Raw genomic sequence first — 17934 nt, 5'->3', positions numbered from 1 at the left:
AAGCTAGTCTTCCCAGAAATAGAGCCAGAAAGAACTGATGGAGCTGGCATACAAGGAGTCCAGATGGCCTTCAAGGTACCAAAACTACCCAGAAGATGCAAAAAAATAAGGTGTCATGAACATTTGTTATTTTGTTGGTAAATGTTTGTAAAGCAAAATCTGGCACTTTCCTCCCAAGTGAAATCTTAACATGGAAAAAGTGAATTTTACTGGGATTTCCAGTTACTGTTTCAGTTTGGTGTGGGTCTGACAAGTGTACATTATTTTTGCAGCTGTATTTCAGACTTTCAACAACACTCTTCTGTGTTCTAAATTCTGCTCTATGTTTTACTCTTCATCTAGAAGAGAATCACAGGAATGTAGACTTTCGGTGAGTTTTCTTCCATGTTCTGCTTCTTACTGCAATAGTTCTCACAGAATGTATTGTGATTTTTTAAAAAAACGACTATATTTTAAGGGGACATAATAATAGTATATAAAATATTCTGTCCTTTACATGGCTGGACATTTCACATCCCCATCAGCAGTTAATGAATCTATCAGGGATGCAATGGAATAGCAGTCATAGTATTGCACATGGCAGAGTTATAGAACACAGAAGTTTAATACTAAACACTAAAATAATACTTGAAAGCGGCACTGATGCTTTGATACCTTTTGACAAAGCCAATAAAGTGAAGTGTCCAATGGATGTTGTGCATTGTTTTTGAGCCTCACACTCAGAAGATTATTTAGTTTAGGGCCTTAGAACAGGTTGTGACTTCCAATAAGTTTGGCTCCTGTTGTGGAATCTACTGTAATACAAAGAATAATAAATAATAACCATTCTCCTATCATTGGAGTCAATAGGAGTTCTGCACCCAGTTGCCATGGTGGGGCAATGACTGATCCAGAGGGAAGAACAATCTTTATGTAATCACTAAGTACCATTTTATAAAACACTTTTGTTTTTCTTGGAGGTTTCCCATTCAACTAGGGTATGTCTACACTTGCACACTCTTTCAAGAGAGGGAAGCAAATAAAGACATTTGAAATTGCAAATGAAGCTGGGATTTAAATATCCTGCGCTTCATTTGCATATTTGTGTTATGGCGCTATTTCAAAATAACAGACGCTGTTAAGACGTGGTTATTTCGAGAGAAAAACTCTTCTCTCAAAATAACCCTTATTCCTCATACAATGAGGTTTACCAGTTATTTCAAGAGAAGGGTTTTTTCTCGAAATAACCGCGTCTTAACAGCGTCTGTTATTTCGAAATAGCGTCATAACATGAATATAAAAATGAAGCATGGGATATTTAAATCCTGGCTTCATTTGCAATTTCGAATGTCTTCATTTGCATCCCTCTCTCGAAAGAGGGTGCAAGTGTAAACATACCCCTACTGATCAGGATAAATCTTGCTTTGCTTAGTGTATGAGATCCAATGTAATCAATCCCAGCCTTAGAATATGGCTGCAGGCCTCATGCATGTGCTTAATATTTGTTGTACAAAAAATAGTCTTATCTTGAGCAGAAACAGTACACAGTCCTTTAATTAAATCAGCCCTAAGTTTTGCCTGGATCATTAATAAAATGAGACTACTCTCTGTTTTGCTATTAAAACACTGTTCTTTCACCTTCTTTTATGCTTTTATATTCCTACATTTTTTCTTCAAATCAGATCCCCTAGTTGATATTTGTTCCATTGGGCTCACCTAAGAACTATTATCTGTGACTAAATCAAATTCATTTTCTGTTGGCACACAAAAATCCACAATAAAAATAACCATTTATTTTTTTGTTCATGAAGCATGGCATGTTCATGGCTAGAAACTGCCCAAGGGAATGGGGAAATTAATTTTAAAAAATCTGGTTGTTATAGGTACAAAAGTTCCCTGAATAAATGAAAAAAATGTGCAACTACATTTGGATAAAAGGAAGTATAACCTTTGATGTCAATGGAGGCTATATGAGAGCATTGCTTAAACATACTATTCTGTAATACGGAGGCATATGCACAGAGTGGAAAATGCAGCAAAGTACAGAATTAATGGTGCCATTTTGGGGAACATTTTCATTGTTACGCATAGTTTTAGCTGTGCAGTTCCCAATGTGAGAGGTTAAACAACTCTGCTGAAACTGCAACACTTGAAAATACTCTGGGCCGGGAGGCAGGAACATCCACTTTAAAAGTCAGATTGTTCCTCCGTGCCTGGCTCTGCACGGGGGAGGGGAGAGATTTGATTGGAGCGGGAGCTCCTGACACTGGGGACGCCTGGCTCAGGAGGAAGGGGGAATGCACTGGGATGGGGGGACGTTAGGGAGGCCTGGGTCTGAGGCAGGGGTGAGTGCATTGGGATGGGAGACACTGCGGGGGGGGCTGGGTCTGAGGCAGAGGTGAGTGCACTGGGATGGGGAAACTAGGGGGCCTGGCTCAGGGGGAGGGGTGGGTGCATTGGTGGTTAGTGTGTGGTCCCAAACTGGAGGAAGTGGTGCTACTTTGGCTCCTCCCCCCCCCCCCCCGCCTGTTTTTGTTTGTTTAACAACTGTGGTCTCGCCTTTCCCCCCCCCCCCCCCCCAACAGAATTTTTTCCCAGTGCTTTTTATGGAGGGGGAGGAGGTGTGTTCGGTATTTTTTGTTAAACTATCTGGCAACCGTATGTGTAAATGTTAAAAATCCTAGTAGTTACATGGTGCTGTAGGCTCTGCAGGATATATAAGCTTTATACTGCAGAGCCTGCAATACAACCACCTCATTCAGAGTGGGGCTGGGAGCAGGTATGTGCTGGTAGCTGACTTATAAATTTGGCTCCTGGCTACTGGCCCCACTTCCAGAGAGCTGGCTTCACTGTGGGACAACAGCTAGCTCCCAGGGATGGGACTCGCAGGAGCTGGTGTATAACCATAATGGAAACAGATAAACTGATGCTGCTGTTCTTCCCTGCTGCTTCAGGGGGAGGGACATAGGCTGCTGTGCTGCTTTGGCATTCCTCAGCATGGAGAGCTCACACAGCTATTCAGATGCCACTCCAGGCAGCTGAAAAGGCTGCGGGAGAATTGAGGGGGCCCAAGATGCACAGGGATCACCTTTGCCTTTCCACACCAGGGCATACATACAGTGCATTGCTCATACTATCAATGATAGTGCCCCCAATGTGGACATGATCTGGTGACAGAGAGAGTGAGTGTGAACACCCTCTGACAATTTTTGTTTTGTAGACTTTTGGGTGCTGACATAACATTTGTTGACCAAACTAGGTAGTGCAGACATACCCAGAGTTCTTCAGGTCTGGAAAAGGTACTGAGAGTGTCACAGCTAAATAAAAGATCAGAGTGTTGGTTCAGCATCAACAGTTCGCACATATTTGAAGGCAGTGTTTCTCAACATTTTGACAACAGGTTTAGCCTTCCTGAACGGTGCCAGTTAAATCTTAGGGATCATTCTAGCAGTGGAGCTTTGTCTTCATCCTGAAAGAAATCTTTCCTGAACCCTCTCTTGTGACGTTCAAATACCCTTCCTAGCTTTCCATGCTCATCATCAGAAGCAAGCTCCCCTCAAACCAGGATACATCAACTCAAAGTGGCACCAGATCTTATAAGAATAGTAAATGAAAAACCTGCAGACATATCTCCAGTGATACAATGATCAACTCTCTCCATAACATAGCTTTCAAGATACATGGGTTTTACACACGCCTATGTGCTGTACTTCATTCAGCGCACTAAATACCCTAATAACAATGATATGTGTGAAACCAGATAATCACTACTTGCTCTTGAATGAACTTACACCAGAAAATGATAAAAGTAAAAAATACCAAACAAACCCCTATTACCTGTAGGAAAGCACTTTTCAAAAAGTGATCACTTTATACCTGACCTCCCAGTCCTCATTCTCGAAGGAAACCTTCAAAAGATGAGCATAGGAACTTGAACTCAATACTCAGCTAACACTAAAAATCATGGACTGAACAGAGACTGGATTTACAGTTTATTATAATAATCTGCAACCCACAACCAACCACCTTTTTGACCAAACAAAATGTTAGGAATCATTAAGAAACAGATAAAGAATAAGACAGAAAATATCTTACTGCCTCTATGTAAATCCATGGTGCCCCCACATTTAGAATAGTGCATGCAGACGGGGTTGCCTCATATAAAAAAAAATCTTAGCATTGGAAAAAGTTCCGAAAAGCAAAACAAAAATGATTAGGGGTCTGGAAAAGCTGCTATATAATGAGAGATTAACAAGACTGAGACTTTTCAACTTGGAAAAGTGCCTATGATAGAGGTCTATAAAATCATGACTGGTGTGAAGAAAGTGAATAAAGAAGAGTTACTTACGCCTTCCCATAGCACAAGAACTAGGCTTCACCAAATAAATCTAATAGGTAGCAGGTTTAAAACAACCAAAGGGATGTACTTCTTCACACAACATATAGTCAACCTGTACAACTCCTTGCCAGAGAATGTTATGAAATACAAGTTATAACAGGAAATAAAAAAGAGCTAGATAAATTCATAGAGGATAGGTCCATCTAGAGGGGCAGGGATGGTGTCCGTAGCCTCTGTTTGTCAGAAGCTGGAAATGTGTGACCAGGGGTGGATCACTTGATGATTATTTGTTCTGTTCATTCCCTCTGGGTCACTTGGTATTGGCCACTGTCAGAAGACAGGATACTGGGCTAGATGGACCTTTGGTCTGACCCAGTATGGCAATTCTTATATTCACACTGTCTCGCTAATATCCAGGGACTAATCAGGCTACAACAACACTGCATTGTTGTTATTTAACTGTTTTAACTCCAGGTGCACCACCTAGCCAGCTGCCTGGCCCTGCTGCAGCTATGGGGTCCCGCAGCCTGACCCGCAGTCCCCTCTGCAGCCAGGGATGTACCAGCTCGGCACTGCTGGACACCACCAGAAGTCACTAGCAGGGGTTGGTTAATTGATTAACCAATAAGCATACCGGTAAGCCTCAAGCATAGACATACATTGTTTTTCATATAAAACACAGACATAGCATTGTATCAATTTAATAATTTCCAAGAAAATATTTTAAATAGACTGTTAAATCCTTGACACCTAAGGAATCCATGATGGTTTTTAAAAATGTTTGTGAATCATACATACTTATATGCAAGCTCAAATAAAATAGTCACAAAGCAATCCTATGTCCACACACTTATGTCAGTAATGGTTTGACATTCTCAGTTAACTACCATAAAATACAATTCTCAATGGGCCAGTTTCTCCTCTCACAGCCATATAAATCAGCAGAAAATCCACTGGAGTCAACAGTTACAACAGTGTACAGCTGGTGTATTAGAAATCAAAATCAGACCCAATTGCTATAATTTTCTTAGATTCTTAGAATAGAATGGAAAACTTATAGCCCAGGATAGGACTGGGAATTCAGCACTTTCTTACGATCAGGCTTCTTCAAGTTGTCTCAGATTAGGGATCTCAGAGCTGAGAATCCCAAAATAGCTAATCATATCTGAAAATCTTGGCTTTTATTTTATGTAGGGCCCATTGCTATTTTTCAAATAGAAAGTGGTGAAAATACTTTTCCATTTTGGGGACATTTGGGTTTGCAAGACAAAGCAAATTCAAATAAGAGATACAAGGCTACTGAAAACAAACCAAATGGTTAGTTTTGTAATTACAATTGTTATATGGGCTTTCTTGCTTCAGTTCACAGTCACATCAAAGTACCATTGCCTTGTCTCCTTAGCTGTTCTGGAGTGGAATCACAGGGTACATCTAGAAAGTATCTTTTGAAAAAGCCTCTGTTGAAAAAGAGCGTCTAGATTTCATGACGCGGATCAAAAAATGGATCTGCTTTTTTGAAAAAGAGCATCTCTTTCAGAAAAAAAGGCACCCGGAAGTGCTTCTGGCAGGGCATGGGAGCAGACTTTACTTCCAGGTGCTGCTGCATGCCCTTTGCAGAAATGCGTGCTTAAAGGGATCCCCCTGGACAGCCATTGCTCTGCTCCTGCTTCTGGCTTGCCTACCTCCTAGAGGTAAAGCAAAGCTGCTGCAGTGCTTGCTCTGGTTGCTCTGCTCCCTCGGACACCACAGCAGTTTATTTTCAGGGGTTTTTTTTCTGCTTTTCACTGTGTTTTTGACCATGGAGCCTGAGCTGCTCCATGGCAGGCGATGGCTCCACACTGTGATGCTGGAAGTTCTGCTGCATCTTCATGAGACCATCATGACGTTTGTGACAGAGCTGGATTCAGAGCTCAGCTTTGAGCTGCTAACTCGGGCTGCAGCCTCACTGCCCTTGCCGCCAAACTTATTCCTGCAGAGGTGAGTTTGAAGGCTGGACACCAGTTCAGACTGGTGGGACCAGCTTGTTATGCAGCAGTGGGACGACAAGGCTCCATGTGTGGAAGTCCACCTTCAAGGAGCTGCGTGCCTGGCTCGCTCCTGTCCTACAACGCCAGGACACCCACTTGCGGTCCGCCATCCCCCTGGAGAAGCGGGTCACTATTGCCCTCTGGAAGATGGCCATCCCCGACAGCTACTGCTCTGTGGGACACCAGTTTGGTGTGGGGAAGTCTACAATTGGGGCCGTCTTGATGCAGATAAGTCACTCTCTTGGGACAGTCCATGGGGGTGGGGGCAGTCAGGATCGGCAGAGGGAATGGGGAATGGAGGTGGCATTGGTAGAAGTCCTCCTGGCCTCACTCTGCCATGGTGTGGGGGGAAGGAGAGGAGGGAGGTGGATGAGGGGTTGTTTGGGGGTGGGCTTTTGGTGTCTGGAAGGGGAGGGGTGGGGGAGCACCTTCCATCAGCTCACGTAACTCCTCTCTAATGTCCTGTTATGTGTGTTTCTATTTGTCCCTTTCTGCAAGTGATGACGGCTATCAATTCAGAGGTACTTCACCTCGGAGACCTGGAGACCATTGTGGTCGGATTTGCAGGGCTAGGATTTCCGAACTGTGGTGGAGCACTCAAGGGGACACACATCCCGTTCCACGCACCGCTCCATCGAGCAGTCCAGTATATTAACAAAAAGGGCTACTTTTCTATGGTGCTGCAGGCCCTGGGTGACCACCGGGGACAATTCACAGACATCTATGTTGGGTGGTCAGGCTGGGCACACGATGCCTGCATCTTCCGGAACTCATACCTGTACCGCAGGCTGCAGGCTGGGACATTATTTCCAGAGCAAAACTATTCAGTTGGGGATGTGCAGATGCCTACGTGCATTGTGGCTGACGCAGCATACCCCCTTATGCCCTAGCTCATGAAGCCATTCACTGGACACCTGGATGTGAGCAGGGAACTCTTTAACTCCCACCTGAATCGGGCTCACTTTCAGGTGGAGTACACCTTTGGCCGTCTGAAGGGCAGGTTTAGATGCCTGCTCACTTGGCTGGATATGGGGAAACACAACATCCCTGATGTGGTTGCTGCATGCTGTATGCTACACAATCTAGTGGAGAGGAAAGGGGAGGCATTCCTCTCTCTGTGGGGGACATGGTGTGATGTGGAGGGGAAGCACTTTGAGCAGCCTCAGACAGCTGCTATCCAGCCTGCCCACCAGCTGGGATTGCGCATTCGGGAAGCCCTGAGGGAGCAATTCTCCCAAGGAGCCCGATGAGTTTCCCCAGGGCTTTCCAAATGTGGGATTGCTCATGCCCCCAGTGCCTTCCCCTCCCCAAGTTCCTCCCGGCTCCACATTCACATTGTACATATTCACCCTGAGAACAGAGACAGGTATTGTTGAAAACATTTTGACAGTTTATTTCACTATTTATTGCTTCAAAAACTGTAAAACTCTTTTGTTCAAAAAAATAAATTGTTTGTTAACAAAGTAAAGTGATTCCCTTACTGACTCTCACAGCTGGGAAGGGGAATGTTAACCTGGAAGGGGGGAGGGAGGCTCAGGGCTGAGGGTGCCTGCCTGGATGAAGAGCCCCTGGCACCTTGGTTGCGGAGACCTGCTCAGAGATGGCTGCGCGTGCGCGCTGGGACAGTAGGGGCCTGGGGAGGAGGGTGGGGCTGTGCCTGGGTCTGGGATGGCAAGGGTGAGGGGGGAGGAGGAGGGCAGGCTGAGCAGGAGGAGCAGGAACAGGCACAGGACCGGGGAAGGCCATGGCCTCCCGGATAGCAGCATGCTGCTGGACAAACTCATCCAGCAAGTGACTGCACCACTGTGCCTCTGTCTGCATCCTCTGGTTAAATGTCTCCTGCATCCCTTGCAGGACCGAGATGTGCTGGCGCACCAGGTCCAAATATGTGCACCAGTGCCGACAGGTTCCCTGCAGCCAACTGGGTGGTGGGACAGGTGTGGCGCTCCCCTCCTGGACAGCTGGTCTGGCTGTGGAGGACAAGAGGGAAAAGTCGTCAGTCATGCATGCTCACACTTTCCCTGAGAGGGCATGCCCTCCTTCTTCTCAGCAGACAGTGCCTGTTCTCTAGGGTCAGGGGATGCTGATGTGGTCTCAGTAAGGCATAGTGTGGCCTGGCCAGCAGCCACACCCTCCCTGGAGCCCAGAAGGAGTGCAAGCCACCATCCTGTCCCCACCCATACCCCACGGCCAAGCAGCACAAACAAGTGTCAGGCCACAGTTGGGGTTCCCACAGGTTGCTGAGACGCTGAAGCTGTGTGGCAATCCCAGCGTCCTCAACCCATGCCTGCACCTGGCATCAGCGTCTGCAGGAGCAGGTGGTGCCTCACAGCCATGTGGGTGCAGGGGTAAGACGGCCCTCCTTGAGGTTGGCCATGTGTGTGCCCCCTCCCCCCCAGGCTGTGATCAGCATGACATGTCACAGCACTGCATCATCTACTTTGCTCCTGCCTCCCCTGCCCTGTGTGTGTTGGACCATCATAGCACTCACCTGATGTTCCCTCCCCGGTGTCCAAAGTTGTCTGGGAGGCCTCCTGCATCAGGGTGTCTGGCTGCTGGGTCAGGGTCACTGTGCTCCTGCTGGTGTTCTCCTCCTCCTCTTGGAGTTGCTGGTCACCCTGGAACTGCAGCTGCTGCTGCACAGATGTCTCCACCCCAGACTCCACAATCCTCTTGGGAGGCAGGGGCTCCCCTGCCCCCAGCATCCAGTCCAGGTCCTCCTAATAGGCACAGTAGTGTGGTGCTTCCCCAGAGCGGGAACTGTGCTCACAGGCTCTAACATACCCTTGCCTTCGCTCCTTGACCTTTGCCCTGACCTGCTCCAGTGTGCGGGGGTGGTGACCTTTTTTGGCAAGGCCATCAGCCATTCTGGCGTAAATGTCCTCATTCCTCCTCTTGGACTGCAGTGCCTGAAGAAACTCCTCCTCAGACCAGAGCCTCAAGAGGGCTTTGATCTCGGGGCCAGACCAGGAGGGTGGCCAGCATTTGGTGCCTCTGGCTTCTTGTGGGGATGTGTCCCTGGAAGGGCCAGGGGGGTCTCGTCCCTGGGACATGGCTCAGAGTGGCCCTACCAGGAAGAGCTGAGCAGTCAGGGTCCTGCTTGGAGCTGGCTTGCTGCCACAATGTTACTCCTGGGTGCCTGTGGCTTTAAAAGATGGCTACAGGCAGGAACAATAGAGATGAAAGGTCTGGCAGGAGTGTCCACCAGGCTTTCTACCCGGAGGCCTTTATTTTCGACAAAAAATCTTCCCCACGTCCACACTTCCCTTTTTTCGACAGATCACTGTTGAAAATAGTGTTATTCCTCGTAAAATGAGGTTTACCGCCGTCGACAAAATTGCCGTGTTCTGTCAATTTACTGTCAACAGAACGTGGCGGCAGTCTAGACGCAAGTAAAGATTTTTCAAAAAAGGCTATATTCTTGGCCCTCTTTTTTCCTCTATCTTCCTCTATCTTGTCACCAAGATAACATTCCTAGTCTAAACCTTGCACATTATTTCTCTGTGGATAACTCTCTCTCTCTGTCTCCAACCTCTCTCTTCCATTTTGCTGTCATTTTTTTAAAACTGTCCACATCATTCTATACCCTGATTTCCCACCTTTGAATGCTTCAGAGACTGAAGACCTCTTTGTCTGTCTCAGTCTCTCTATCATCTTCTCATTCTCTTTAATCTATACCTTAATTTTACTCCCAAGGTCATATTTTTGTATGTCCACAGTGCATCGTCAGTTTGAATTCATGCACAATATATCTTGTCTTTAGGACTCTTTTAAATTAAGACTCAAGAGCCCATCACAGTGACAGTATGTGAACATTTGCTTTCACTACTTCTGGAATATTGCTAGAATTTGTCTCTGCCTCACTTGAAATTCTTAATGCTTTAATCTCTCACTTCCTTACTGCCACCATTCCTTCTTGTTTATTGTTTTCCTTAATTCCTACTATCTAGAGAAAAAAATACTATGCCAAGAAACAGAACTGATCATCCATATCTTTACCACTGGCACCTGCACTGGCTCCCTATATGTCTCAAAATCCTATTATATATTGTGGTCCTGGTTTTCAAAATTCTCAAAATACCTGCTTCTACCTACTTTTCATTTCTCTGCCTCAGCTTCCCCTTACACAAAATATGTGTCCTTTTTTTGTAAAGTGCCGTGAGATTGATGAATGAAAAGTTCTACATAAGGGGCAATTATTAACAACTTTCCAACTTTTAGCCAGCTCTAGACTCTGTTACACTGGATTTGGTCTCCTCTTTGCAATACTGATTTGGTGGGCATTCATTTTTTACTTGAGCTGATCCCTTTCTCTGGAACTGATTTGCCCTCTGTTGTTTTGCCCCTTTCATCTTGATCACTTCTTTTCTAGAAATTGTTTCTTCAGAACTTATTTTCTGCTGTTTCTTTAGCTAATGATGGATGGATTTTTGCTGTAAGGTGGTTTGTGACACTATATACTAAGGCATGTTATATTTAAAAAAACCCTATCTTGTATTTGTTTGTCAAAGACGCATACTTCATCATACTTTCCATTCAGAAAGCACCAGCTTATACTATCCTACAAAAGTAGATACACAAAAGGGAAGGATATAGTCAACACTTAAATAATCAACACTTAGAAAGTCCATGGCAGGATTACCTAATTATAAGCAGCAAAAGCACTTTACAGATCCCTATGGCTAATGCTGTTTGGCACTTTCAGGTGTTAGAGCTGCTTTTAGTTACTTATAACTGTGTCAAATTCTGTCCATTTGGACTGAAATTTCTCATGGACAGTGTGTTTCCCTCCAACTGAAGGGGTTAGGGGAATTTTTTTTTGTAAGGGATAAAACAAACATAACTGGTTTATTGGAAAATTCTGGCACCTCCATGCTTTGGAGCAGGACTAAACATTTTGGCAGGATTGTCACTCTAGGGTCAGAGCTGTGTCTTTTGCTGTCCATAAGAAATCACCCACATTTGGCCAAATTATAAATCTCAGTTTGTATGTGCTTTGGAGAGACTTGTTAGCACAGCAGCCAAATTCTCTGGAGATGTCATCAGCACTGAGCATATTTAATCTACTTACCACTCCTACCTGTAATTCAGCTGTGCATGCCCATCTCCACAGAGCAACTGAGCATGCTCCATCCTGGGGCCAGAGAGGCTGAGCCTACTACTCCTTCCCCAAAATTGCTCCTCCCCTTAGCTGCAGTGTGCTGTGGCACTGGAACCAAGAACCAGGAGTCTATCTCACCTGTGCTCTCAGTGACCCATGATTGTGCCCCAGCAGTGAGGAAGAGGGCATTCAGAGGAAGGAGGGGTGTGAGGGTAAGGTAGGAGGGAAGACAGCAGCAGGAAAGTGAGGGTGCATGGGCAGGATGCAGGGGCAGGAGAACACGAATTGGATAGCAAATAGCAGCTGGGGCAGGACAGAAGTTAAGCAGCAGGAGGGTAGGCAGGAGACAGAGGAGTCAGATGTGTATGGTAGAAGCAGGAGGGAATAGGAGGAGGAGGTCATGGGAAGAAGCAGAAGGATCTGTAACCATTAGAGCACAATCCCCTACAGAACAAGTGATAGAAATGTAGCCGTGTTAGTCTGGTGTAGCTGAAACAAAATACAGGACTATGCAGCACTTTATAGACTAACAAGATGGTTTATTAGATGATGAGCTTTCGTGGGCTTTTCTTCCACTATTTGATCTGAGGAAGTGGGTCTGGCCCACGAAAGCTCATCATCTGATAAACCATCTTGTTAGTCTTTAAAGTGCTACATAGTCCTGTATTTTGCTATAGAACAAGGAATTGAACCCAGGAGTCCTGACTCTCAACATTCCTTCACTGTCTAGCAAATTGCTACGACCCCACTGGAGGAGTATGTAGCTCATCTCCCTCTAATGGCAGATTAGCCTTTTATGGCTATTTTACTCTTACCCTTAGCTCACATGGAACACCAATAGAGAACTTTGCTGTGAATCTAAAGATTGCAAACTTACTGATGACCTAGACTATAAGTTGGGATAGTTCCACATTATTAAACTTTTCTTTTTTCAATTTCTACTTTTTGTTAGAAACATAGGAAATTATATCCAAAAAATATTACAGTTGCAAAGGCAAGCTCTCAGAAGTGAAGAAATACCAGAAATAAGTTTGCGTGCCCAATCCTAATTTGTTCCCTTTATAATGTGTATATATATTATGAAAGTGACACCACAGTTCCCAGAATGGACTTGCTCTGGGAATATTAGGACCTCTCTCTCAGTTGTTCTAAAAGTTGGAATGCAGGCAGTGAATGAGGGAGGGAACTCCAGAAAAACAAAAGATAGCCTCATGGTTAGGGCAACTGCTTCTTCCACAGAGTGATAGCTAAACTTTTCATTTTCTGGGTACCCAGGTTGAAGCTCTTCCACAATTGATCTGTAAAAGTTCTCAGCACTCCCAATTACAGCCAAAGTCAACAGGAGCTCTGCTCTAAACACAGAAAGGGCTATAGCACTGTAAGTCCTCTGAAAAGTCAGGCCCTAAATCTCTTTAATTCTAGGTGCCTAATTTGTTTCCACTTTTGACCATTTGGCTCTAATCCTTGGCTTCCCCTCATAAGGGTGTTGTGAATATACATTAACATTTGTAAAGAACTAAGATACTACGATGAAAGCTCCATGGAAAAGCCCATGAGGAAATTAATAATTCTGTATTTAGTGCAGGGTTTGGATGGTGTGCAGTAAATAATGCATGGTACCACACACTGAATTATGAGGATAAAAAGCAATCAGGGCTGGCCTTACCATGAGGCGAACTGAGGCAGCTGCCAGACTGTGGCGGGGGGTGGGGGTGGGGGGGGGGGAGGAGGAAGGCACTATGACCCAGAGTGTAGAAAATTGTATCTGCTGCTGGTGCATATGTATTCTCTCTGCTCTAGATTCACAGAGATGGTGCTGTGCTGTTGAGGAAGGAGGGCACAAGAGACATAACAGGCAGGCAGGAGAAAAGGTGGCATGGGGGCGTCATTTGAGCTCCCCGCCTCAGGTACCAAAATGTTGTGGGCCAGCCCTGAAAGCAATCATGAATAGCACCAACTACTACATGTGCAAAATAAGGCAAAATTTCAATGGGAAAAAACAGTATGTGATCATGTAATTAAAGACTTGTACCATAATGCACAAGGGAGAAAAATTAAGAAGGCAACCTTAATTCTGGCACCTCCTAACTTTTGAGTGCTTGACTCTGCAGCCTTAACATTCTTTTAACGTAGGTTTTTTGGATGCAATATAACAGTAAAATACTGACGAGCTAGTATTCAGAAAATTGCAGAACAAGGGCCAAACAGAATCCCTAAATGACACCCAAATATTTTGTGCTAATACCCATATTTAGACCACATTTATACCACATGAGAACTAGAACATAAGAACAGCTATACTGGGTCAGACCAAAGGTCTATCTAGTCCAGTATCAAGTCTGCCGACAGTGGCTAATACCAGATGTCCCAGAGGGAGGAAACACAAAAGGTAAACCTCACATGATCCCTTTCCTGTCACCCATTTCCAGACAAACAGAGGTGAGAAGCACCATTCCTACCCATCCTGACTACTAGCCATTGATGGTCCTAACCTCCATGAATCTATCTAGCTCTTTTTTGAACCCTGTTAAAGTCCTAGCCTTTACCACATCCTCTGGCAAGGAATTCCAGAGGTTGACTGTGTACTGAGTGAAGAAAAACTAATTTCATTTGGTGACCCCTAGTTCTTGTATTTTAGGAATAAGTAAAACTTTTCCTTATTCACTTTTTTCACACCAGTCATGATTTTATAGACCTCTATCCTATCCCTCCTTATCTTCTCTTTTCTAAGCTGAAAAGTTCAAGTCTTTTTAATCTCTCTTCATATGGGACCCGTTCCAAACCCCTAAAGAAATACTTGCATAAGTGTATATTTTGTATGTACAAATGAAAAATGTGCATGCATAAAAGGTACATATATAAATGGTGCGGATGCAATTTAAGTTTCTCCTTTTGAAATGTTACCCCATCATATAATAAATAGCACAATAAATTATGTTAGCCTTCTGGGAACTGAAGTAAGATAATATCTAGTGAAAAACTGCATAAGCAAAAAGTGGTCTCTGTTATTCCCTTTTCCTCCTGCCCAAACTGGCATTTGCATTGATGACATTTTGATACTGGCATGCAAACCAGAGAATTGGATAATCTGTAATGAAGGCTCTGATTATAGCTGGCCTTAACATACTCACACAGGGTCATAAGGGGGAAAAAAGACCTCTTAATCCCCTCTGTGGCCTACCTGGATCTTTGCCCCAGACACTGGGAAGGGACGGCTGACTTTGCTGAGCTAGTTCTTCCTATGAAGGGGGTGAGCAGATGCTGGGAACTGGGCAGAGCTTTGTTTGCACTTACCCTAACACTCAAGGGAGTGGAGCTGAGCTGGACTGCGGGGAAGGTGGAATATCTACTCCTGGTAAAAGGCTGTAGCAAATACTCCATTCCCTTCCTGCCTCAGAGCAAGGGAGAAACAGAGGAGGAATTCTAGGCTTCTCCTGGACAGCACAGAGATGTGCCTAAGGCTCCATCTAGCCATAACTGCTTTACAATACAGGACTGACATTTTTAAAACAAGTATGTGAGAAATGTAGCTGTGTTTTTTGGAATATGAAATTGTACAGCACAGGGACAAAGAGGAATTTTAGCTCTAAAATATGAGGGAACGGCACTCCAACTATGTCCCTGTTGTTCAGACTTGATTCAAGTCCAGTCTGACCCAAGGGAAATAGCTGAGTGGCTAACAAAGCACACAGGTAACAATTTACCTACCTTCCATTCTTACAACCAGATAGGAACTGTTCTACAGATTGTCATGTTCTCCTCTCTCCATCTGTCTAGGGGTACTATTAGTTACTGACAGTGTTATCTGAGGGTAGAATATAGTTCTTAGCCTTAATATCTGATTTCTTTTACAATATCCCTCACTTTCCAAGAAACAAAATAAAAACAATGGCTGATATTAATTTAAAACCTACAAGATTTTAGTCACTATTTCTCTGAGGATCTCCAGTAACTAACAAATCCTATGCAAGAGCCACAGCACAGCATGTTGACCCCTATTGATGAGCTAATTAATTATGCTGGTACAAAGTAAGGCAATAAAGGCAAAGAAAAGCCATGTTCTTTGCAGAACTAGGAGGGGGAGTGGGGAGAAAGTACATTTGCTAACTCCAACATGGAAAAAATGGTATGGCAGTACATTTTGTTACAAGTTTCCAAGAAAATATTTTAAAGATTTCTACCTCCCACCCCCACTCTTAAACAAAATGAATGTTCCTCTAAGCACAGTAGCTTTATTTCCACCAACTCAAAAGTAAATGAATAAAAAAATAGAGTAAACAAGCAGAAGGTTTGAATGCTAGAAATTGTAATTATCCCAAATAATAGGGATATGCCATATTACAGTATTTACAGAGCACAAGATACACACTACACCTTTATATTGGCGGTATCTGAAATCAAGGTTTAAATTCTGCTTTTAAAAAGGCTGCAGAGCAGCTCACTTTTGTGCTTTAGACTTAGAGAATAAAAATGATTAATTCTGCCCATCAGTGAAGTTTTTTTCCTATGATTATTACAAGCCTTTGCAGCATGCAGCATAAGAAAAATGGAAGTCATTTACAGGCTTACGTTTAAACCTTATTTAAAATCACATAACAATACTAATTATTGAACATCAGAAAGGTTTAAATAAAAAATCGGGTAAAATGCTGACTTTTAAAAACTTAAACATAGTTACATTTAACAGATTTTTGTCTTCCAGTGAATGGTTTGAAAGCTCGGGGCTAAGAAGAAATTGCCATTTCAAAATTAACAGAGGAAAATGATGGGAAAGAGAAGTAAATCAAGCTGGAAGTGTATCAGCTTATGTGAGCACCAATGATGAGCTGCACATCTGAAAAGAGCAGAATGATCAATTCATCATTATAAAGCAGAAAGAAGTAAAGAGTGCCTCAGAAAAGATTTCCTTTTGGAATCATTCTGGCTAAGAGTCAACGAAAGCTTGGCACCCAAGGGCCCAACATTGTCTGTTAAACGAACAAAACTAGACTACTCTGGAAGAAAAAAAGAAAGCAAGACTTCATCATCCCCTTACACTTCACTGTATATCTTCCCAGTGCAAATCTTGATACCAGCAATGACCAGCTAGTCTATTGGGGAAACAAGGGCACAGCCTTAGAGACATCTTGGTGAGATCTCACCTTTAGCCCTATTTCTGCAAGTTGTCCCTGTGCTCACACAGGGCACATCTATACCTACCAGAAGACTGACATTCTGGAGGTCAATCTTCTCGCATTCAATTAAGGGGTCTAGAACAAACCTGCTAAATCGAATGCTGAGGGCAGCTCCCACTGGCATCTGATACTCTTTCTTTTACCTCCTGCAATGTGGACACTGCCATGGCTCAGCTTAAGATAAGCTGGCTCCAGCTATGCATTTTGCATAGCTGGAATTGTGTACCTTAAGCCAACCTTCCAGATCCAGTGTAGACCTGGCCCCTGAATCCTACTTATTTCAGTGGGGTTCTGCTTGGTTCAGGTCTCTATCTGCATGGAACATTTTGTAGAAACATGGCTGTCACTGAATTGCAGTTGATTTAACTACTATCCTGTGCAGCTCTGCATTGGGCTGATAACATTTTCATCTTTCAGAATAGTCTTTTTTTCCCTGAAAACCCCCACCACCTTTTTGGCTAACTATTCACTTACTTAAAAGGAAAACCTGTTACTGGGGCCCACCTTTGCTTGCTGCATCGTTAGGTATGTAGCCTCATTTTATTTGTTTAATATTTCCAAAACTAGAAACAATTTGCATTTAACCATAAAAATATTAACTTTGAAATCTGGGTTTAGAGTGTGCGCACTGTAAACCCACACAGGGGAATACTTTAAGAAAATAAAAATAAACTTGCAAACTTTAAATGCACTTCAAGGGTCATAAAGCAATGGGAACAAATGCATTATTTAATCATAAAAAATAGCATCAATGTAGTGCAAAGCTGAGGAAAGAACTCAGTCTCCCAGAGGCAAAGGAGGATGGGAACCTGGAGGGTCTGACTGCTTCCAGAGCTGGACCTGTGCCTTTTCCTAATACTGCTTCTTATTAGAGAGGTAGAAAGGAGGCTGAGAACATTGGATTGTAGTAAAAACTAGCTGCAGTTTTCTAGGACATAGTGATTTAGAGACAAGAAAAACATATAAGAAATCTTAGCAAAACAGGATGAAAAACTTCTAGAAATAAACAAATAATAAATCCTGTTAAATTATGCAACATTGAAAAGAATTCCAAGCAAAAATGTAGGGGCACATCCAGCTTCCATTCAAGTCAATGACAAAATTTCTATTCACTTCAATGAGGCGGGTTCGAGCCCCAACATTGTTATGTGCTACTTTGTTACCCTAATTACAATCACACTACCACTCTCCCAACCTCATTGAGGGCTGCTTTCATATCTTACCTGACTGCCCCATGCCCTGTCTTTGCTATGTTGCCTTAATCATGCTTGTAACCTTTTAAAAATTACTTACAATAACTGCTATGTTCCACAG

The 17934-nt window shown here is 43.7% G+C and overlaps 1 protein-coding gene and 1 long non-coding RNA gene across 10 annotated transcripts in view; both read right to left on the bottom strand.

Moving 5' to 3' along the window:
• LDB2 (LIM domain binding 2) overlaps positions 1-17934 on the bottom strand; it is a 265730-nt gene that overhangs the window by 32663 nt on the left and 215133 nt on the right. The window lies entirely within an intron of this gene.
• Positions 2551-17934, bottom strand: LOC142829671 (uncharacterized). The gene is made up of 2 exons (XR_012904360.1): positions 8837-17934; positions 2551-8315 (listed from the first exon to the last, which is right to left on the bottom strand). It is a non-coding gene; the product is annotated as an uncharacterized LOC142829671 (long non-coding RNA).

The sequence above is a fragment of the Pelodiscus sinensis genome, chromosome 5 (genome assembly GCF_049634645.1).
Source record: "Pelodiscus sinensis isolate JC-2024 chromosome 5, ASM4963464v1, whole genome shotgun sequence".
Lineage (NCBI taxonomy): Eukaryota > Metazoa > Chordata > Testudines > Trionychidae > Pelodiscus > Pelodiscus sinensis.
This window is presented reverse-complemented; position numbering and strand designations above follow the sequence as displayed.